The 24,452-nt window shown below is 45.5% G+C and overlaps 1 protein-coding gene across 3 annotated transcripts in view; it reads right to left on the bottom strand.

Moving 5' to 3' along the window:
- Window positions 1-24,452, bottom strand: part of Osbpl10 (oxysterol binding protein like 10) — a 254,445-nt gene that overhangs the window by 171,556 nt on the left and 58,437 nt on the right. The window lies entirely within an intron of this gene.

Raw genomic sequence — 24,452 nt, forward strand, 5'->3', positions numbered from 1 at the left:
CTAGACCCAAATTCTTTCCAAAGACCTACAATGTCAACCACAGTGTGGGGAGTAGACTTTTTGTGTTTGTTTGTTTTTGTGCCAGTACTGAGGCTTGAACTCATGGCCTGGTACTTTTCATTGATTTTTTTGCTCAAGGCTGACACTCTACCACTTGAGCCACAGTTCTACTTCTGAGGAGTTGGCTCTGAAATCAGAATGGACCTTGTACCAGGCCTCTGTGGGCAAAGGTGAGGGTCACTCAAGACTAAGGACCAAGCCCAGAAGGTCACCTGGTGTCTAATGGCACTACTTCAAACCTCAGGATAGGGAATCAGCAGGTGCTGTGACAGCAAAATGCATGGACCTCCAACCTCACGTACATTCGCTAGAATTGAGGAGGCCTCAAAAGATGCAGACTTTATTCCCAGCAACGAAGCCCAGCTTCCTGCCAGCAGTCAGGCACCTCAGAGCCTGAGCACCTGGTGCCGTGACAAGGCACTGACAGGGCTTCTGCAGGCACCTAGACACCCTCAATAGGCGCTTTGTGCAGCCTTTTCACATCAAGGGACAACATAATCTGGGGCCATGGAAGGGAACTGCAAAGGACCGAAGTCACACAGGTGTCTATGGCTAAATAGCTAGCTGAATTATTCTCTCAACCATCACCCAGCAAGGCCAAGACAACTTCCCTTTCTCCGCCAGATGGAAATATCCTCAACTGAGACCCAGATTTTTTCTGCAGCCTAGGCAGCCAGCAGGGCCAGTTGCCCATCCATCCTTCCCCCCTGCCCTGACTTTCTGCCACCTCACTTTCTATTCCACTATCCTGGCCTTTTCTCTCTGCCCTCCTATTCCCCAAGTGCCTCCTATCAAAAGGCCTTTGCACAAGCTGCTTCCTGTGACTAGGTCAATTACTCAAAGTAGACCACAGACTGACACAGTCCACAATAGCCTTTTGAAACCTCCCAACACTTGATTTGTTTTAGCCCCCAGCTGCATGAGTTGGATTGTCCACACAGGAGTTCAGATGTTTCCATCACAGCATACAGCTGCCTATAGCCATGGAACAGTCCCAGTGAGATGGGAATGAGAGGGTCCTTCCCCACAGGCATGCAGACAAACACCTTCCCAGACCGCTCACCTCTCTGCCTAGAAGGCGGTTCCTTCCCCCAGTGGCCATGGGGTGCTTTCTGAGCAAGCCCCCTCACAGCACTATGAAACACTCCTTCCAGCTACTGGCCTCCCAGTGAAGTCCACATCTGTGTGACTGAGTCACTGCCTACTTCCTCACTATGTGAAGACAAAACTGTCTCAGTACTCAGTTCCCAGCATAGCCCTAATGCTCTAATGCTATTCAGTCACCACAGTTAAAAGACTGGGGAAAAAAAAGGGGGGGGGGGTACTGAATCCCATAGCATTTGGGTCACACAGTGAGGTCAAAGAGGCATGGCAAAATATTTATTGCCTATGTTTGAGGGCAACATGGTGATATTTAGCACAGGGCAGACACAGCCCACACCACTATCTGGAATAGTTTCAATAGCGTCAACATTGGATCACAGTACTCTTTTCCCACGGTGCCAATATTGGGGCTTGAACTCAAGTGCCTAGATGCTGTCCCTTGGCTTTTTCCACTCTTTGTAGATGTTCTACCCTTGAGGTACAGCTCCAATTGCAGCTTTTTACAGGTTAACTGGAGATATGCCTCATAGACTTTCCTGTCTAGGCTTCAAACCATGATCCTCAGATCTCAATCTCCTGAATAGCTAGGATTATAGGTGTGAGCCACCAGCACATGCTGTATGTATGTGCCTCTGATGACACATATTTGCTCAGTTTCTGCCATTCATGGGACCTAGAGTTCACCCCCAGCACCATATAACACACACACACACACACACACACACACACACACACACACACACACACAACTATAGAAAATGAAAAGAAAGTAATGAGTAAATGATTCCAAGGTCTAGATACCCACATGACCACCCAGAGTACAACCTCCAGGGGATATCAGGTGATGTCAGATGTCTATAGGGATGAGAAGGAAAGTTCTCATGAGTCACTGAGATCCAGAACAGATAGAACAGCAACATTCTTTTATCTATTTTCATATCCTTCTCACTTGAAAATTATTCCTATCTTGGGGCTTGAATTCAAGGCCTGTTCTTGAGCTTCTTTCCTCAAGTTTAGTGCTCTACCACTTGAGCCACACTTCTACTTCCAACATTTTTGGTAGTTAATTTGAGGTAAGAGTCTCTGGACTTTCCTGCCTAGGCTGACTTTGAACTCTGTTCCTCAGATCTCAGCCATCTCAACAGCTAGGATTATAGGTGTAAGCCTCTGGGCCTGGTTTATTCCTACTTATTAATACAGGTCCCAAAAATCTGCCAGCCACTAATAACTCATGGCTATAATTCTAGCTACCAAGATCTCAATTCAAAGCCAGTCCAGGCAGAAAAGTCTATAATACTCTTATCTCTAATTGATCACCAAAAATCTATGAGTAGAGCTGTCATGTGGTAAAGTACCATCCTTGAACAAAAAAAAGCTAAGAGACATTACCCAGGCCCTGAGTTCAAGCCTTAGTATCAAAAGAAAGAAACTCCTTTGTTGGGGGTCCATCTTTCTCCCCTGGATGGAAGGGGCTTGAGGCACCTCCCCCAGCTGGGGAATGCGGCCCTTCCATCCTCTCTACATTGGAATCCGGAGAAACCGGTTGGGCAAATAGACCCCCGACTTAGCTGGCAGCCAGCCTGGCGCCTACCAGCCCCGCCCTGGTTTGGCACCCTCAGAGTGACGTAGCCCCTTGGAGGTCAAGTGACCAGCCCCTTGGGAGTCACGTGACAGCTCATGGCCTATCGGAATCCTGGCCAACACCCTTCCTTAGGAATCATCTCCCCTTGACCTTCTCTCAATAAAGTTAGTTCGCTCTCAGAAGCCTACTCCGTGGTCTATGTACGCTAGCTCCCAGGGAAGGATAGCGGTCACATTACCACGCGGGTGGCGCGCACGCCAGGCCGGAGTCACCCCTACGTCCCACCTTGACATACCTGCAGGCCGAGGGTTAGGGGAGAGGACGATACGAGGGTAATAAGAGAGAAGGAAATAAGCATCTGAGCCGGGCCAGAGAAAACAGCCCCAACATAGTGGCCCCCAACCATCATAGCTCTGGCCATTGTACAACCTCAAAACCTCCAAATGGCCAAAGGGCTTCATGAGCGTACTCACTTAAATTGGAGAGGGTTACATCAGAGATTTCCTTCAATTCCTATAAAAGACTTAAAAAAGATTATAAGGACTTGCAAATCATGTATGCCTTTCGTGCAAGTCCCTCCTTTGCAATCTCCAGGTGTGAATCCCAGAGGTTTAAGACCTAATTTAATTTGGCAGACTGATGTGACCCATTACGCCCCCTTTGGAAGGCTAAAATATATATTTATGTCCATTGACACATGCTCTAGTGCGTGTTGGGCCTCTCTGCATACCGGTGAAAGAGCACGGCATGCTGAAAGCCACTTCTTACAATGTTTTGCTATCCTAGGACTGCCTTTACAGGTTAAAACAGATAATGGACCTTGTTTCACCAGTAAGCCTCTACAGGCATTTTTCCAAATGTGGAATATTAAACATACCACTGGAATACCTTATAACCCAAAGGGTCAAGCCATAATTGAGAGGCATAATAAGACCCTGAAGGATCAATTATTAAAACAAAAAGGGGGGGGAAGCCCCCAGGACCAGCTGAGGACAGCGATGTTTACATTGAATATTTTAAATTTCTCTAAGGACCAACCTCTGTCGGCTTTCCAGAGACACTGGTCAAGCCAAACACCCTACTTAAAAGTGGAGGCCTGGTGGAAGGATTCTCTGACAGGGGCGTGGCGTGGACCCGACCCAATTATCAGTGCAGGAAGGGGATTTGCCTGCATCTTCCCTACTGGGGAACCGAATCCAATCTGGATACCAGCTAGAGATGTAAAATATTGTCCAACAGAATGACCACCCAAGGGCACCTGCCCTTGAGGGATGTCTCCCCTTGTTTCCTCTCAGGAAAGCAAAGACCGAGGTGGAATTTTCTAAGGAGAAACTGGAAAGCCTGCCTGCACCAGCGATGGACCTGGACCCAGTGTCGGCCCTGTTTCTTCCCTGGACCCTGCCTGACGCCCTTTGGAGTAACGTTTGCTGTGGCAGCGTGGGCCACAGCCTTGCACGAGGACCAAAGGGAAATTTTGCACGGTTGTCCCTCCCTTTCGCTCCCCCCTTTGCTGCTTATCTCGGGGGTCCCCATTGGAGGGAAATAGGAGCTAAAGGACTTGGACACTTTAATGTTTTATTATAAATGTTTATAATAAGTAAGGTATTGGCACCTTGCTGCAATGTTGACTGTGAAGTGTTTACTAACCTCAGTTGTTAAGTTACCAGCATCCTGGCTGCCACATCACCAGGACCTGAACCTGCCCCTCTACCTCACCATCGAGGGAAGGAAGAGCCATCTGTGCTACCTTGAGCGACACCAGACTGGACCAGAATTCCTGTTTTCCGTGGACTGACCCCGATAAGAGACCCTCCATTGCCTTGTGCCTTGTTGTAATTGCTTATGTGTTACAATTGCTCATGTGTTACAGTTGCTCATGTTTGCATTTGCCTTGTATTACGATTGCTTATGCTCATGTCTGCTTTATGCTCCCATTTACCTTATGTTTACATTGGGTCTCTTGTTGTAAGCGATGGGCCAGAGCTGTCTAGGTACCAAGTGGCCTTTGGCCTTTTAGCCATATAAGAACCCCAAGAGGCTCGTCACTCAAACCCTAGGACCTGCTGCTCAGTAAAGTCCGCTGGCACCGGAAAAAATTATCAGGCTTTCTTTCGAATGCCAATCCTACTCTCCCCAAGGCCTCTCATCGGGCCCGCCAGCCCAGCAGGAAGGTCAGCCTGAAGAGCTAGGGCGTTAGCCCAAGACGGGTAAGACTCCCCTTGGGGGGGGGGGGGGCAACCTAAGACATGGCGCGCTCTCGAGTAGGGCGCCTCCTGCTGTTCGAAAAAAAAAATATATAAAAGAGGCACTCCTTCAGGAGAGAACCAAATCAAGTGCTGACCTTGCCGCATGTATGGAGTGACCTAGACAAGCGGCCTTTATTCACTGTGACTAGCTGCACAGTCAAAGCACTGAAATAATCCTGACAGGGAGCAGAAAGGAGAAACTCTGGCACTGTGTGCCCCAGCTCAGGACAGAGCCAATGCATTCGCACTAGAGAGCATGGACTAAGTGAGGAAGGCAGGGTTACAGGCTCTGCCATGCTTTCCATTTCTCCACCAACCCTGCCTCTGACTACAGGGGAGCAAAGGCTAACCTGGTGCTCACCCTGAAGCCTAGCTGCCTGCCACGCCCTTGAAGCCACACCTAGGCACATCTGGCAAACAAATCACTATTTGCACAGATCACCTGGAACCACATACACTGACTGAATACCAGACTCTCCTATCTGTAAGAATGGCAGAATAACCAGGTGAGGTCACATTATGCAGAATCCTGGGAAACAATGATTTTTTTCACATTCCTGATTTCAAAGCTGGCATCTTCATTCTAACCTCGTCGATAGAAAAAGACATCTGTATCTACTGCTTCCTAAAACCCTATCAACACCAATGTACAAGTTGCAGTTATTTGTACTAAAGATGGGCCTCAATCATTTACTCCTTTTATCAATATATTAAAATTTTTATCATAATAAATGAAGAGCAGTGGGATTCTATCTAATAAAGGATTTCAGCACAGTGAACAGTATTCTTTAGGTGCTTGAGTTGTACATGTGCACATAAGAACTGTCCATACAGCATTAGAAAGAGCAATTTCAAATAGTCACCTCCCGGGGGAGGAAAGAAATTAAACTTGGCTTCCCCACGGAGAGACAGCTCTGTCAGGTACTGCTGTTTGGAGCCTGAAGCTAGATCTGAAAGTCACAGCTTATAAATAGGAAACTTAACCATATTTCTGGATTAGGCTTCATTAAGCCAAGTAAAACTGCTAAACTCTTGAAACAATGCTAAAGTTTTTCCCTATGGAGAAGGAAGACAAACCTGACATTCTATTGCATATACATTTTATCTATCTATTTTGAACTGTAGTGATGTACAATTTGGCTTCTTTGTAGATGCGTTTGATTGTGTACAGGAAACATATTCTGTGCTACATTCTGGCCAGGCCCAGGTAGTAGCTCCTGCCTATAACCCTAACTACTCAGGAGACTGAGATCTGAGAATTGAGGTTAGAAGCCAACCAGGACAGACAAATCTGGAGGACTGTTTATCTTCATTTAACTAACAAAAAGCAGGAAGTGGAGGTATGGCTCAAGTGGGAGAACTTCATCCCCCCCCAAAAAAAAAAAATATCCAGTGAAAGTAAGAAGTCTTAAGTTCAAGCTCCGGAACTTGGCATGAAAAATAAAAAAAAGAAGGAAAGAAAAAAGCTAGAGGAAGAAGAATAAGAGGAGTGAAACCAACCCAGGAAGTTAGAATCTGTTCATTCTACAAAGCCCCAGTTCTACCCTACCAGCCAGCACCTTGCAGGTACCCTGTCTGATTCCAGGCTGGGAGTCTAAGGCAGGCAGCAGCCCCTGCCTGAAAGACTGAGGACCAGCTACCATCACTAATACTCTTAGCTGGCACACACATGTGCATTCACACACCTCATACTCATACCTGTACTCACAAAAACACACACACAGGTCCTCACCTTCTGTTCATACACATACTCACAGCCTAACTCATGCACATTTGCATACACTTACACATGCATGTGTCTCACAAACTCATACTTACCCTCATTCACTCTCACACACAGTGCCACAGTGCTGTCCCAGGTTGGCACTTCTCCAGCTCATGTGGCCGGGTACACTTTTTCTCCCCTCTTCCTATCTGCCTGAAAGTTCCTTTAAAGCTCTGGCCTTCAGGATCTGCACACTGGCAGTAGCATGTACTGTTGCTCTGGGGGAAGAGCAGGCCCACAGCCCCACACTACACCCCAACAGGAAGAGCTAAATCAGTAGAAGGACAGCCACAGGCTAGAAGCTCAGCAATGTGGACTGGACTGGATCAAGTTACGGTCAAATGACACAAGAATCACAAAGAAAAACATTCAGGAAAAGCCTTTCCTTTGATGAAGAGCTGCACTTAAAAATCTAGTCACCTAAACATAAAAGCAAAAATTAAACTGAATGAAGCGCATGGAAAGGGGAATGATGGACTTCTTCTTGGTGAATGAACAGGTCTTACCTGCCAATAGCACTGGTAGTACCAAGACTCCAGACTCCTTAGTCCTGGGAACTAAGCATCGGGCCCCTTGCCTCACAGCAGGGGCCAGGGCCAGAGCCACAGAGGTGCTGCCCACTTATGCCCAGTATCCCCCACTGAAAGAGGCCAGAGGACAAAACTTCTTCCTGGCTGCACATACCATCCCTGCTGTGTCTGCCTCAGCTTCCCCATGCATCTGTCTCCAAGCAGTTACTACTCCCAGCTACTGGACTGCATGACCAGGACTTGTACTCAAAACTGTCACAGCCCACTGTGCCCTGACCAAAGGCAACAGGCAGCTGCTTACTGCCTGATCTCCCATACTCCCAGCCTCATTCCCACCAACACAGCAAAATAAAACAGGTAGAGATCCTCTCCCCATTTTCATCTCCACCCCAAAGCTAGTGCAGAACCCAGAGCTGGGAAGAACAGCCACTGTATACAAGCATCTGTGTGCACCAGTGGGCACAGCCAGTGACTACCACAGGCTTTCCAGTCCCCCTGCCCATCAACAAAACACTGCTTCTGAAATCAAGAGCCATGTTTTCCAAACTGCTCATCCTCACAGCCCAGATCAAGACTAAATTGATAGCTGACCTCATTCTAATTATGAAGGGGCCAAAGCCCGGCTTACCTAAGTCACGATAGCTCAGGAAGTGGATTTCTTGGTTCTGTTAATTTGGAGAATTTTTTTTTATAAAGACTGAAAGTTGCAAAATTACCTAGCATGGAGTTCCTACATCATGGGATCATCCCTAACATTCAGCATCAGCTAGCCTCAGCAGGGGCCAGACTTTAGTAAAGGCATCTGGAGATGAGGAGCTGCCAGCACAAAGGAGGGGGGGGGGGGGCTGCTGCTCAGGAGCACTGGGCCAGCCAGAGAATAAGTCAGAGTGAATGCTCACAAGTGTGATCTTGCATGCCCTGCACTTGGATTGATCAATGATGAAATTCAACCTGCCTTTAAAGACTAGAAGATTTAATGGTGACCCTAAGAATGGAGCTCTAACAAGAATTAAAAGAGGCTTACAGAACACTGCCCAAATACTTTCTGAACTCTTGGGTTCCTGATGCCTACAGGTGAAAACACTCACTTAAAAATACTCAGAAACACAAAGAGTGCTTCATGCTCATAAATCACATTGTCATTCCTGACATGGACAGTGCTTTGGATCCTTCATGAGCTGAGTCCTGACTCAAAATCCTGTTCTCCTACTAAACCTGAACAAACACATCACATCAAGAAAATGGTATCTTAAGCCGGGCACCAGTGGCTCACATCTGTATCCCTAAATACTCATGAGGCTGAGATCTGAGGATTATGCTTCAAAGCCAGCCAGGGCAGGAAAGTCTGTGACAGTCTTACTGTTAGCGATATCTCATGATCGTGGAGTGCTGGTGAGAAATGAGGACACTAACTCTAAAGGAACTCTGTGCAGAAAGTTGTGTGAGCACACCAAAATGGTGTCAGAACACACATAAGGCAGGCACTGCAACACTGTCTTTTAGGGAGCATTATCTCCTTACCTCAATTGATCAGGCTCAAGGTTCACGGTCTCTTGCAATTGACTAACACTCAACATTTTTTTTTTTTTTTTTTTTGGCCAGTCCTGGGCCTTGGACTCGGGGCCTGAGCACTGTCCCTGGCTTCCTTTTTGCTCAAGGCTAGCACTCTGCCACTTGAGCCACAGCGCCACTTCTGGCCGTTTTCTGTATATGTGGTGCTGGGGAATCGAACCCAGGGCCTCATGTATACGAGGCAAGCTCTCTCGCCACTAGGCCATATCCCCAGCCCTAACACTCAACATTTAAACCAAAGGGGCAGAAAATATTGGTAGCCCCCTCCTTCCCCTGGCTGGTCCTGGGGCCTGAACTCTGGGCCTAGGCAATGTTCCTGGGCTCCTTTTGCTCAAGGCTAGCACTTTACCACTTGGGGACAGCACCACTTCCAGATTTTTCTGTGATTAGTTGGAGATGGTCTCATTGACTTTCCTGCCTGGACTGGCTTTGGCTCATGATTCTCAAATCTCAGCCTCCTGAGTAGCTAGGATTACAGGTGTGAGCCACCAGCACCTGGCTTTGGCAGGCTTTTAATACATAAAGGATCGGCACAAATAAAGAGGGGAAGGGAGAGGGAGAGAGGGAGGGAAAAGAAAAGAAGGCAACAGTGGCTAAAGCCCTGAGTGGGGACAGATAGCTATACCCAGGGAGTACCCAAAGAGGACAGAGATGGGAAGTTATCCTACGGAGGCCTGTAGCAACAACCCATGAACAAACAGGCCTATGGCTCAGCTTCTCAACAGAGTCAGGAAGTGTACCCCACTATTTCTAGCCTAGCCTGTTACCTCCAGTAAAAACAACTCAGTAGAGAGAGGGAGAAAATATGACTGGGCAGTAAGAACCCTCATTATGGCCTTGACTACTGGCTTTGTGTATATGCCAGTCATGGGGAATGAAGTTAAGGCTTGGGCATTTTTTCACTCAAGGGTGGCACTATACTACTTGAGCCATAACTCCACTTCCAGCTTTTGGTGGTTAAGAGAAAGTAAGAGTCTTAAAGACGTCCCTACTCGGGCTAGCTTCGAACTACCATCTTCTGATTTCAACCTTCCGTGTAGCTAGAATTATAGGCATGAGCTACCAGACTCCAACTTCACCAGTGACTTTTAAACCTCACGTGCATCACAACTGCCAAGAGGTTCATGGCTCCAAAAGAATTTCTAAGTCAGGTGAGGTGCCAGATTTGAATCCCCAGCATTTTCTGCCCAAAATGTAAAAGCTGTCAAAATGGAGTTGCTTTACAGCAACCACAATTTAAAAAGTAAATAAAACCAGGTTAGGAAGGAAGTATTCTTACACACTGCCTGATAAGTAAGTCTCCCAAAGGGCTCTGCTAGAACCACAAGCCCGCACAGAAAAAGCACTTCTCCCAGGACATCCGCCCACAATTATCTGCTCTACCTCAGCCTGACGCCACTCCAGCTAATAATCGATGTTGCAGAAGAGCTAGCAGAACCTCATTTGTGCCCTTGAACATTTCCCTTGACTCTGGGGCTCCTTGAGCACACCCATTGCTTGTTACAGCACACATATTCCCGCAGCCATGCTGCTACTTCCAGATGTGGATTGGTGTTTATGGAGAATCTCTCTTGGGTTTCTTTTTGTTGTAATTAAGTTGACACACTGGTATTCATGTCTGTGAACTTGGGCAAGTGACTTGTCCATGCAGAGCCTTAATTTTACTTTTGCAAAGATGAAAGCTGGCTAATTCTCTGTAACAGACCATCTACTATCTTGTTTATCTACAGGATATTAAAAAAAAAAACGCACAGGTGAGCCACTAGCATTGGCTCACACCTATAATCCTAGCTACTCAGGAGGCTGAGATCTAAGGATCCAAGTTCAAGGCTAGCTAGGGCAGGAAAGTCTATGAGACTCTTATCTCCAATTAACCACCAAAAACAAAACAAAACAGAAGGGGAGTTGTGTCTCAAGTGGTAGAGATGTAGCTCAAGTGGTACAGCAATAGCCTTGAGTAAAAGAGCTCAGAGACAGTTCCCAGCCTTGAGTTCAAGCCCCAGGACATGCAACAAAAAATAAACATGTGCCCATACTCTATTTCTAAACATAGTAGTATGCTAGATATAAAGCTGATGCTCATGTGGCAATGTATCAGCAACATGGTTAATTTATGACAATATAGAATTTCAGGTGAGAGCCCATACTTGCTCTTTATTGGAAGCCATGGAGTGTCACAGAAATTGCATTTGGCAGAAACTCCACTCACCTCTCAGGGTAGTCAGCTTACACAGGTTCTATGGTATGGATAAAGAATTTGGGATAAGCCGAGCACCAGTGGCTCATGCCTAGCTACTCAGGAGGCTGAGGATCTTGGTTTGAAGCTAGCGTGGGCCAGGAAGTCTATGAGATTCTTATCTCCAATTAACCACCAAAAAGCCAAAAATGGAACTACAAGGCTCAAGTGAGAAAGTACTAGACTTGAACAAAACACTCAGGGACAACAGCTAGTTCAAGCCCCAGGACCAGCATCAAAAGATAAAACAAAAAGCTAGAAGTGGAAGTGTGGCTCAAGTGGTAGAGCTGAAAAAGCCAAGTGACAGTGTGAGGTCTTGAGTTCAAGGCCCATTGCCAGCACATGCACATACAAACACACAAATCTGGGTAAACTTGGTTATGTTATAATCAATGACAACTAATTGTATTTGTAAGAACTGACTCATCTGTTTCTTAAAAAGATAATTTACTGGACACCCAGTGTGTTAGTTATCATGCTAAGTGCTAAGGAAATGAAGGGAGGAGACCAAGTATATTCCCTAAAATAAACGCCACACTCTAGCAATGATGTGGAATTATGATGGAGGTGAGTCACTTAGTAGACTGTAGCTTGCAGGGAGTTCCAAAGACAGAGAGACCTGAGGAATGAGGACACACTGGGAGAAGAGAAGACCCTGCATGTAATGACCCTGAGGATGGCAGAATGGGAAAGGGAGGGAAGGGAGAGGGGAGAGGAGGAAGGGAAGAGGGAGGAGGGGGAGAGAGAGGAGGGGGAGAGGGAGGAGGCAGAAAGGGAGGGGAAGGAAGAGGAGAAAGAGGTGGTGGTGGTGGTGGTGGTGGTGGTCACATGAAGCTAAAGACCCCAAGCACCAGCAGGAGGATGGCAGAGGGAAGGAGGAAGCCAAAAGCCCACATGAAAGGAAAGGAACAAGGAGGAAGAGGCAGTGGTCAAGTGAGGCTAAGGACCCAGAGCACCAGCAGGTTGGCCCTACATGGACAGAGGTTCATTTTTATTCCAGAATCAAGAGGAGCCCCTGAGAGGCTGCTATTCCAGCACTGCATATTTTGCTCAATATCTTTTTTTTTAATTACTTGGGGTGGTGGTTTGTACTTCCATATGAATCTTTTGGTCATCTTTGAGTTTTGTAGATACAGGTTCATTTTGCCTTAAAGCAAGAGTAATTTGACTATTTCTTCTCCTATTTGAATCACTTTTATCTTTGTGCTTGTCTTATTTCTCCAGCTAAGAATTCAAATACTATATTGAGTACAAGTTGTAAAAGGAAATACTGTTATTTGTGTCTAAAGGATATATATAGTTCCAGTTTTGTTTCCCCATTTAGTAAGCAGTTGGCTGTACGTTTGTCATAGATAGCCTTTATTATGTTGAGGTAGAATCCTTCTATTCCTACTTTCTTCAGGGATTTCATTATGAAATTACCTATTGAGATAATCGTGTGATCTGAGTTCCTAATTTCATTTATGTATTATGTATATTCATTTGCAAATGTTGAACCATTCCTACATTCTTGGAATAAAACCAACATGATTATGATGTATGATAAAAAAAAAAAAGGAGCCCCCGAAGGGTATTGAGCTGGATGGGTGGCTGGGAAAAGGAGAGCTCATTGGCTACAGTGTAAGAAGAGCCTGGGAGAGGAGCTGGAGGACAGATGCGCAGCTACAGATTCACTGCTTTTCCAGCGCCATGGCTGGGGGCTCACCTACTGATCACTTACACCTAGGCGAAACTGTCAGTGACCATTTCAGTACAAAAGAAACATACCAAAGCTATGAAATGAGGATTGATTCACAGAAGCAGCTGGATTTTGAACATGCAGGTCTGCAGGGACTGGCTGGCCCCCTTCCTGCCCAGCTGTTGATTAGCAGTTCTCACAGGGCAGGGCAAGCTAGGGCTTCCCGGGCCCAGAACACTTGGCCTGGCACGCACACTGGGCAAGTCAAAGATGCCACCAGCTGAGGCTGCAGTGAGCTTGCAGCGAGCCACAGACAAGCCAGGCTCTAACTGTGAGCCCTAGGACAGAAGGAAAAATTCCCATAGAGGTTCTTGCAGCAGGAACCCAGGGCAGGCCCAAGCCACCCACCCACATATTCTAATCCACAGAGCCTGAGCTCAGCCACAGAGAATACTGATAGACAAAGGAAGAGCAGACAAAGGAAGAGCAGACATGCATATAACCTGAATTTCCAGTAGGCCCTGCCATTGCACAGGAAAGAACAGCTAGGAGAAACATTCTGGTAAAAGGTGCTGAAGACTAAGCATTCACAACACAAAGGAAAACACACACAACAATATGATGAGCAACACCACTCCAAAAAATAGATGGAAGACAGGTGCAGTGTCTCAAAGCCTGTAATCCTAGCTACTTGAGAGATGGCTCTGAAGGAGTATGGTTTTGAGGCCAGCCTGGACAAAGAAACTCAAGGGAAGGAGGGAGGATAGGAAAGAGGGAAAGAAGGAGGAAGGGAGGGAGGGAGGGAGGGAGGGAAGGAAGGAAGGAAGGAAGGAAGGAAGGAAGGAAGGAAGGAAGGAAGGAAAGAAGGAAGGAAGGAAGGAAGGAAGGAAAGAAGGAAGGAAGGAAGGAAAGAAGGAAGGAAGGAAGGAAGGAAGGAAGGAAGGAAGGAAGGAAGGAAGGAAGGAAGGAAGGAAGGAAGGAAGGAAGGAAGGACTGTCAGAGTGGCTCAACTGTTAAGAGTACTTGCCTAACAAGGGACCCCTATAGTTTCCACTCCACTCAAAGAAACAGAAGAGTTCTTTTCTCCAAATGCATTCAAATGATTAATAAATACATGAAAAGAAGTACAGCACTGGTATTTAGGACAATGAAATACCTTTCACATACACAACAAAAAGGACCAGCAAGAATGCATGGTGAGACTGTGGGAACTAGGAGCTCCTATAGTCCTAGTTACAATGTGAAATCAACAGCTACCTGGAAAACAAACATCCTGGGAATCTACTAGATAGAAATGAAAACACGTCTGTCCACCCCACAGACTTGTGCAGCAATGTTCAAAGCAATATTTGTTACAGCAGTCAGAATCCAAACTAACACAAATGCCCATTAACTGAAGAACACACATACAAAATGCAGTACACCCACACCGTGGAATACTACTCAGCAATAAAAAGAACAAAAATGGAACACAGGAGCAAACCAAAAAAATATTCTAAAAAGCCAAAAATGCACACAATAATATACTGTCTGTGTGAAATGTCCAGAAAAGGACATGGTTCAAGTAGTTCAGTACCTACCTAGCAAATATAAGACCCTGAGTTCTACTTGGAGGGGAGGGGGGCCTGCAGGGGTTGTTGATGAAATAAAACATTTACAAAAACAGTTTATCTACTTTTAAAGAAAATTTAAAGTTCTTTAGAAAAAGAATCCAAGAAAGATATCAAATGTGCAAAAAGAAAAAAAAAACTGAACAACATAACGGTAGTGAACTAAGGTAGTGATAGTGACACTGCATGTGTTTGGGTTTATGGCCATGGTTGCCTCTTCATATCTGGGCCTTCCCTTCCCCAAACTGAGTTACAAAAACTCTAATCTTCCTTCATACAAGTCACAACACACACACACACACACACACACACACACACACGAATGAAACTTGTCAAAAGACAAGAGAGCAGGGGCACCAAAGTCTCATGCCTGTAATCCTAGCTACTCCAGAGGCTGAGATCTGAGGATCACAGTTTGAAGTGAGCTCAGATGGGAAGTCTGTTAGACTCTTAGCTCTACTAAAAGTACCAAAAAAAAAAAAAAAAGTCAGAAGTGGAGCTGTGGCTCTCTTGTGTAGAGTACTCACATTTTAAAAAAAGCTCAGGACACTGCCCAGGCCCTGAGATCAAGCCCCAGGATTGGCATCAAAACAAAAAAAGATAACAGGTTTTGCAAACAGAGATGTTTTTTAAAATGTAGAAATATAAGCCAAGCACCAGTGGCTCACACCTGTAATCCTAGCTACTCAGGAGGCTAGGACCCCAATTTGATGCCACCCCAGGCAGAAAAGTCCATAAGACTCTCCAATGAACGACCAGAAAACCAAAAGTGGCACTTTTGCTCAAAGTGGTAGAGCGCTAGCCTTGAAAAAGCTCAGGGATACCACCCAGGCCCTGAGTTCAAGCCCCATGACTGACCAAAACAAACAAAAAAGGAAATATCATACTGAATCCCATTAATATATTAATATTTACAACTGACATATTAATACAAATAATTATATTAAAAGAAGTGGGTACTTCTTTATTATAAAGATAAATCTGAAGTCTTGTATAGAATGATTAAACACTTAGGAATGTCTCCATTTACAAGAGTTTTTTTCTGAGTTTTTTTACTGTTTCTGTTTTCTTTGTCTTGTTTGTTCACTGAGAGTGTAAGGAGACACAGAAATTGAAGGGGAAAAAAGGGTGAACAAATACAGCAGTGTTACTCACTAGTTATGTTGAAAATGAACTATACAATTTGTAGGTGGGGATGGAAGGGAAAAACTAGGAATGAAGGGATGACATTGTCCAAAATTGTCCAAAATGAAATGAACTCTTTACATGACTTATGTAACTAACTCCTCTATATATTACCTTTATAATAGCAATTTAAAATAATTTTAAGTCTCTCTTCTTATTTCAGAACATTCTGTACTACGCATTAAGGCAAGAAAAAGAAATCAGAACCAATTGGCAAAAGTGATTCTTCCCAATTTCTGTAACATTCTAAAGAGTTCATTGAAATTTTCCTAATAGTCATACAAATACGTGAAATGGCAAAACGTACAGAATATCTAAGAACGATGTCAGAAGGAACTGCTGTTTACTGCAACTGACCGCAGTAGCTTCAACTCCCAAGCCTTACAGTTCCTATTTGAAGGACCAGATTGAGAAAATGGCACATATGGGAATAGATTTTAGGGAACTGCAGGTCTGGAATGGAGACCCCAGAAGTTGAATAGGAATAATGTCTAGTGAGGAATCCTTCATGGTGAGCATACTGTGGTATGTCCACACATGCATATACTATGTGCATTCATCAATCCAGCTGCCTCCCTCAACCCCACCTCAACCCCACTCCTCCCCCCACACACGCATTTTCCAACCACTAGATCACATTACTTTCAGGTCAACCGTAGATAAGTTTTAAAATCCTATAGCCAAAGCTGAAACTCTCAGAGCACCCGCTGGTAGCTCGTACTTGTGATCACCGGCTTCCCTCCACCGGCCAGAACTACTGTGCTGTCTTTCTCCCTAGTACATACAAGCCATAGCTGTGCAGCGATTGGTGGGATTATTTGTTAATCTGCACACTCTGCACACTCACTATAATTAAACCTTTCAGGACAGAAATCACAAGAGATTTTTCACTACCAACTCCTTCATGCCTAGCACAAAAATGCCTGGTGCCCAGGGAAAAAAGAAAACAGCCTCAATGCCCCTTTCTTGTCCGTGAAATGGGGTGAAGACTCCATTTTACATCACTCCGCCTCACATCCAGCGCTTTAAAGATGGACCTAGAACAGAGTGCTGGTGGCTGCCGGGCACCAGTGGCTCATGCTTTTAATCCTAGCTACTCCGGATGCTGAGATCTCAGGCAGGATCATAGTTCAAAGTCAGCCTGGGTAGAAAGTCTGGGGAACTTCTTTAATCTCCAATAAAATATGCAAAAAGGGGGCTAGGAATATGGCCTAGAGGTAGAGTACTTGCCTCACATATATGAAACTCTGGGTTCGATTCCTCAGCACCACATATACAGAAAAAGCCAGAAGTGGCGCTGTGGCTCAAGTGGTAGAGTGCTAGCCTTGAGCAAAAGGAAGCCAGGGACAGTGCTCAGACCCTGAGTTCAGTCCCCAGGACTGGCAAAAAATAAAAAACCAACAAAATATCCAAAAAGCTGACAATGGAGCTATGGGGCTTAAGTGGTAAAGCACTGGCCTTTAGCAAAAATGCTCAGAAATAGTGGCCCTGATTTCAAGCCCTAGGATCAACACAAAAAAGACTGGATGCGGAGCCCAAAGGGTCTTGTTGCCAGTCCTAACACAGCCCCCAAGTTGGTCACCAGTGCACTGGGCTCCCTGCCTTCTGCAGCATTTCCACAGGAAGAAAGCTGGGGTGCATGCAGACAATTCAAGGTTCCCAGCTTCTCCCACTTCTCTGACATCACCAGCTCCAAACTCTCCTCCCTCCTCAACCCCCAATCCAAAGACACATGAAAAAGAAGAGGCTACTACATGTTGGGGATTATTATGGCCTGGGAAAGACTGCCCTTCCACCAGCCTTGGGACAATAGAAGTCCCTCCCACCTTCTGACCTCGCCACCATGATGGGGTTGTCCCGCCCACAAAGGGAAGTTTCGTGATGTCACTTGATGAGCGTGACCCCTAGCCTATGACTGACCCTTTGGCCAGCCCCCTTTCCTTCCCGCCATTACTTCTATATAAGTGCCCTTCCATATTAAAGTCTTTGAGACGCATTCCACCACCGCAGCGTGTCCCTGATGCCTTCCTTTCGCCTCCGCCCTCGGTAACATGTGGGGGGAACTGGGGGGAGGGGAAGCTTCAGCAACCCGTCCTCAACTTAGCGTTTGCCCATGTGAGCACGCCTTTGGCCTTCCGCTGGCGGAGGGCCAGGCTGGGTGCTCTTTTATAGAGTTTGTAGTTACCATTCTCCCCGTGGGGGGAGAAAGGGGGTGTCCAGAACCCCAACAACTACAAAGATGCTTCACAGACTTGAAGGACAAGAAAGTAGAAATCTCCCACCTCAGAATCAAGGTCTCAACTCTAAGAATGGTGTTTATAGCAGGGGAGACAGGAGGCAAGGGGGAAACAATGGTCACCCCAGACAGCAAATCCAAGCTGAGTGTAGGCTAAATTCAATGACCCAGGAGCACCCAGAAATGTTTCTTCCCTGAATTCTGAAGGGTGCTGCACCACCATGGAAGAGAGGAACAGGAGACAAAAGGGACAAAGCCAAAAGACAAGTACTGCCACAAGAATGCCCCTAGGAGCTGCTGGGATTACCAGAATAAATGGCACTTCCGCCTCTTCCAGCCACCGTGGGCAGGGGGTTCCCTCTTTCCCTGAGCTCTCCCGCTGGCAGCAATAGCTTCATTGCTTGATTGTCTTTGCCTGGCTCCACAGCCCACATCTCCCAGATGGCAGGAAACCCAAGCCCTCAGCAGGAGCCTAATGGCCAGCAGTTAGCCATCTCAGTGCTGAGACAGGCATGCAATTAGCCCTAGGCCCTAATGCATGGAGAGGCAAACATAATACACAGGAAATCAGACCTGGATGCAACCGAAAGCTCTAGAAAAGCACACTCATTTTCAAAATGAGATCCATGGGCCGACTCCACCTGGCATTCAATTAAACTGAATTGAAAGGGTAAACTTAGGGGGGACAGAAATAAAGCCACCAGAAATAATATTCAAATCATAACTCTCCCTCCAACACTGTATCCCAAGTCTCCACGCCATAGATTGTCCACGGAGCCACCCGGGATCATCCAGGTAAAGGTAACTAAACACTCATCACACCCTCCAGAGAACACAGAACTCCAAACAGAAAACAGCATGGGCAGAAATTTCCACAAGCTATGCCTCTCCAAAGACTGAAAGCAACCAGAATCAAGGTCATTTCCAACCTGGGTCTGAACCTGTTAAAATCTGTGTCTACTGGAACAGCTGGTGTTTGGCCACTGAGCTCAAAGATGGAATTTCCCCAATTTTCTGGAGGAAGAAGAGGTGCCAATTAATGGTCAGTCTTTACTTTTGAGATTTTCCTCCAACAAATTTTCTTAAACCAGAGACAGGTACTAACACAAGTCTTTTGACTTGGTATAAGCAACAAAGGAACTGGATGATACAAGTATCTACTGCATAGGAATTTCATGAGGATTAAATAAACTAGGACACATATATAGGGTCATAAGCATATACACACAAATATACTCACTAAAATATGGCATACACAGGGGAGGACTGCAAGAGTGTAACTCATTTGAACACTAACCTTCAGTTTAACAAAATGAATACAAGGAGGCTGAAACACATGCTGCCAGAAGTCGGGGAGGTCCAGGGGTGGGAAGATAAACAAATGAGAGGAAGGGCTGGGGGAGTACAGTCATAATATTCAATGTACACAGGTTGGGAAAGATGGTAAGAAGGATGAAAGGGGTGATACTGATCAAGATACATTGTACTCATAAATTGACATGCTGAGTTGGAATCCTTTTGTAAAACTATTTAAATAAAATAAGCATTTATAAAATACTTAGAATGACTTCTGACACATAGCAAATGTACTAAGGGTATCAAAACCATAAACTAAGAAAAAAATGACCAAGTAACCCAGTCTTTCCTGCCTAGTTCTTTTTCAGGGGGAGGTGATTATGACTGTTATTTTCCATACAGTTGTGATTTCGTAGTCTTCCAGCCACACAGGGACACCAGACTTATCCCCATGTATCAAAGGGTGTGTGACATTACATGCAGAGCATCACTTACAGAAAGCTCATGATTGCTCAGCTGGAAGATCAGATTAAAACTCAGGAAGAGAAGAGAGTAGAGATTAATGCACACCACTGGGGTTCAAACATCAACTATGATATTTTCCGAATCTTATTTCTCCATTATTTGATCTCTAAGAAAACTACCTAAGACTTCTTAGACACTAAAACAATTCCCTGCCAGAGAGAGCAAGAATGGAAGGAGGGAGAGAATGAGGGAAAGAAGGAAGGGGAGAGGAAGGGAGAAGGAAGGGCAAAGGGGAAGGAAGGAAGGAAGGAAGGAAGGAAGGAAGGAAGGAGGGAAGAAAGGAAGGAAACCTGTATTTGATCAACTATGGCTATTCTAATCATCTCAAAGGAGAGAAAGAGGACCCTTCCACCAAGATGGTGCTGGAAGCAAAAAAGGAAGCTGCTGTTCCCCAAAGCCAAAGCCAAGGCAGAAGCTTTGAAGGCCAAGGAAGTAATGAAAGGCGTTCACAGCCACAAAAGCCACACACTTCACACTACCTTCCGGTGGCTCCAAAAAGAACCCAAATATCCTCCAGAAAGTGTCCCAGGAAGAACAAGCTTGACCACCATGCCCAGCATCAAGTTCCCCCTGACCACTGAGTCAGCCATGAAGAAGAGAGAAGACAACACTATTGTGTACATTGTGGATGTCAAGACCAACAATCAGGCTGTGAAGAAGCTCTGTGACATTGATGTGGCTAAGGTCAATACCCAGATCAAACTTGATGGAGAGAAGAAAGCATATGTTGGACTGGCTCCTGATTATGCTGCTTTAGATGTTTCCCACAATATTGGAATCATCTAAACTGAGTCCAGCTGGCTAATTCTAAACGTAAATTTACACCAAAGGTGGGGGTGGTGGTAATAAGCTGGTGTCAGGCCTGACTATGAACAACTATAATGCCAGCACTCAGAATCCAAAGCAGGAATCGGAGACCAGCCTGGGCAACAGGGATACTGTCCCCCCGCCCCCCAAAAAAAATCCAAGCATCTTACTCCAAAGCCAGACCAGACAAGAAAGTCCATGAGACTCTTATCTCCAATTAACCAGCAGAAAGCCAGAAGTGAAGCTCAAGTCATAGAACACCAATCAGGCTTGAGTAAAAAAGCTAAGGGTCAGTACCCAAGCCTTGAGATCAAACTTCAGTATTATCCCACTTCCCCCTCTATCCCGCAAAAAAAAAAAAGAAAGAATGAAAAAGGAAAATTATATCCATGCTCTCTTCAGATGAATAAACACACATTCCAGTGTAGCTTGATTTTTCAGCTCCATCACTACATCTAACCTTATTCAGCTCACCTGTGCAGCAACGTGACTTAGAAAGTGAGCCCGGCAGCTGCTCAGAGGTCTGAACACTGAGGTCAGCATCCTGGGGAAGGTAGAGCTCTTCAGTGTCCTCTGTAGATCACGTCCCTCTCTGTTTCCCAGGCAAGAACAAAAGACCAGTCCCTTTCACTTAGTCTGCACACTTCTATACTTCTAACCATCTCAAGACCTCCTGAATTATTTTTCATCAGATATATATAACCCACCCACCCCCTGCCAGTATTAATCTATTACTTCAGTTCTCCCATCAGCAAGTGGGAACTGAAAAAGTAGGAAGTCGTTTATTCTCCCATTATTATTGTCAGCTAATAATATCAGGACCATCAGTGCTGGCTAAACCTTCCGGTTTAGGCATGCCACTTGGTTAGACATCCCTCTGGGCTTGGAGGGCCCAGTATTACAAGGCGGAGGAGATCCATTCATGTTCCATGATGGGCCCACAGTAAAAGATCAGGAAACAAATGTGTCCCTTCATGCATTGCCCCAGTATATCTACCATCACTGACATCACAGAAAACGCTTCAAAGCCAAACATGCATTGCCCCAGTATATCTACCATCACTGACCTCACAGAAAACGCTTCAAAGCCAAAGCTCTTCCCCCTAACCAGGGGCACCACTTACAGCCTCACAGATATACATACTCAGCAAAATAACCAATGCCCATTACGGAGGGCCTAGTCCATCAATCTGGGAACACTCATCTCTGGGATGAAGGATGGGAGCCAAACCTGCTAGGCACATGGACCGGTGGCAGATGGAACTCACTGATCACCTGTGAAGGATTAGAGCCCCCCACCCCCACCCCGACCTGGGGAAAATGATGAAAGGGATAACAATGCTCAGGATGCATTGTATCCATAAACTGCTTTGTTAAACGGCAACTCCTTTGTACAACTACCTAAAGGTAATAAAATTGTATTTTAAAATAAAAAGGCTGCACCTGATGATGATGATGACAATGATGCTTTTAAATCATCTATGGCTGGCAGAGCGCTCCCTGAAGTAAAGCTTGATTCTGAAATACCAGTAATAAAGTCACTGAAGACAGCTTGCCTGCCAGACCTGCTTCCACAGAGAATTTCACATTGAAAGAATATAAAATACCATGGCTCTGAGAAGCAGGTCTTACACCTCCAGCCCCCAGGAGAAGCAGTGAAATTACAAAGTGTCTCTGAATTACTGATGTCACAATTTATTGAAAGGACTTCAATAGGTCATAAGTCACACCCCTGATGCAATGCCACATTATCCACCACAGCAGCTTGATCAAAGAGTAAAAGGTTGTGCAAAGACCCAGGGGTATAACCAAGAAAAGAATTCCAAACCTGAGCTCATTCAGAGGTCCCAACAAACTCATGGGCTCATTTCAACATGTAACTGCTGATACAGGGCAGGCCTTCTTTAGTCTCAATGAAATGTAAAGCCATTAAATTCCAAGTGACACTCCCTCTGTCTCTCAGTCTAGTTTATAAAAGACTTGGGCCCAGGACCAAATATGTAAACTTGGGGTCTATAACTTATTTCATGAAATGCTGAGGTTCCCTATACTTTATCACTAGTGCCAGGGGCTCTCCATGTTGGAGATAACACAATAAACAAAAAGAAAAGCAGAAGAAAAAAAAAACTTCCAGCCCTCAAGGAACTAAGGTTCAAATGGAGAGAAAGAAATTACAAACATATGAACAAATGTGTTTGGTATGAGTAACTGCTTTGGAAATAAAAATACCGAAGGGTCTTGGTGTTAAGGAGAAGGGTTGCTGTACAGACCCAATGTCACCTTGTCACAAAGATCTTCTAAACTGTAATTCTGAGCAAAAAACAAAAGAGGCATGTCAGCTGAGGGAAGAAACTATGTTTCGAGCAATAAATGCCAAGTTTGAGGTAGAAGGTTGGACATGCTACAGAAGAGCTAGAGACAGATATGAGAGCAGAGAGCAGAGCTGGTTCACACAGGGCCTTGGAAACAGGAGGCCAATGAGCTCAGCAGAGAGCAGAGCTGGCTCACACAGGGCCTTGTGGACACAGGAAGAACTGGAGATTCATTCCACACTGGAGGACAAGACACAACATTAGAGGCCCTCCACCAGTGGGTAGCTAGAAGCAGGAGTCAACATCCAGGCAGAGAAGGACGCCAACATAAAATGTATAATATACACAGATAGGGCACAAGCTTTACATTTTTAACTTTTCTCAGCACAAGTAAAAGAGCTGAATTCTTCTCTCCCACCTATAGACTGCAACCTGTCTCTCCACCAGATCACAAATGATTTTAGAGGCCAGGTATCCAGCCCAAAACGATGGACCAGATAATTTTGCCCTCCATAAATGGTCGATTTCTATCAGCTGGAACTCACTAGTTAGGATGAGGCAAAGGAAACACCAGACAGGAAGGAGCATCCTTGGCTTCGGTTTCCCATTGCTTACCATTGAACACTCTCTGTCCCTGTCATGGCACCCTGATTCCACTGGCCAGAAGACCAATGGAGGGACCAATGCAAAGGCCTGGGGAGTGCAATGATCTCCTGCAGATGGTGGCAGCCCCTCCAGACAATGAGCTGAGAAGTTCCCCTGGATCTCGGCACTGAGCACAGTGGTTTTTTGCTTTCCCTTCATTAGTGATACAGCACCAACAGCAAACCCTGAAATCACTTCCACGGCAGCAATGCCAGAGAGTGGAAACTGACACAGGGTCTTCTAAAGAAAGGAAGGATCGTTTAGCTCAAGAGACATCTTGTAATTGGGACCTAGCTAGGATCCATTAGGATTCCTGGAGAAGGGGCAGTAATGGGGCTTGAGCTCAGGGCTCAGTACTCTTGCTTAGCTTTTTTTGCTCAAGGTTGATATTATGCCTCTTGAGCCGCTCCTCACTTCCAGCTGTTTGCTGGTTTCATTGGAGATAAGAGTCTCTGGGATTTGTCTTCTTGGACTGACTTCAAACTACAACCCTCAGATCTCAGCCTCCTGACTACCTAGGATGAAACCCTTGAACCACTGGCGCCCTGCTCCATCAGGATACTTAATGATTACACAAGTCCTTTTCCTTCTCATTCTACAGACTGCACCATACAAAATCTACCTACAGGTTAATGAACAAGGTAAACTTCTAGAAAGAACTGCCGTCACTTTTCCACACTACCAACCTTGGCCCTCAGTTGGCCCTGTGAAATTGTTTCTAGAACACTCTTCCTTCCAGGGAACTACCAAGGAAATCGTCTTTTTTTGTTGTTGTTCTTTTGTCAGTCGTGAAACCTGGGTACTGTGCCCCAGCTCTTTTGCTCAAGACTAGCATTCTAACACACTCTGAGCCACAGGCTCTACTTCCAGTTTTCTGATGGTTAACTGGAGATGATATTATCATGGGGACTGTTCTGCCTGAGCTGGCTTTGAACCTCGATCCTCAAATCTCAACCTCCTAAGTAGCTAGGATTATAAGAGTGAGCCACCAGTGTCTGGGAAGAACTGTCATTCCTAACCAATGTCCTCCTCCACAGAAAGATATTAGAATCTAGCTGGAATA

Source organism: Perognathus longimembris, chromosome 6 (assembly GCF_023159225.1).
Source record: "Perognathus longimembris pacificus isolate PPM17 chromosome 6, ASM2315922v1, whole genome shotgun sequence".
NCBI lineage: Eukaryota > Metazoa > Chordata > Mammalia > Rodentia > Heteromyidae > Perognathus > Perognathus longimembris.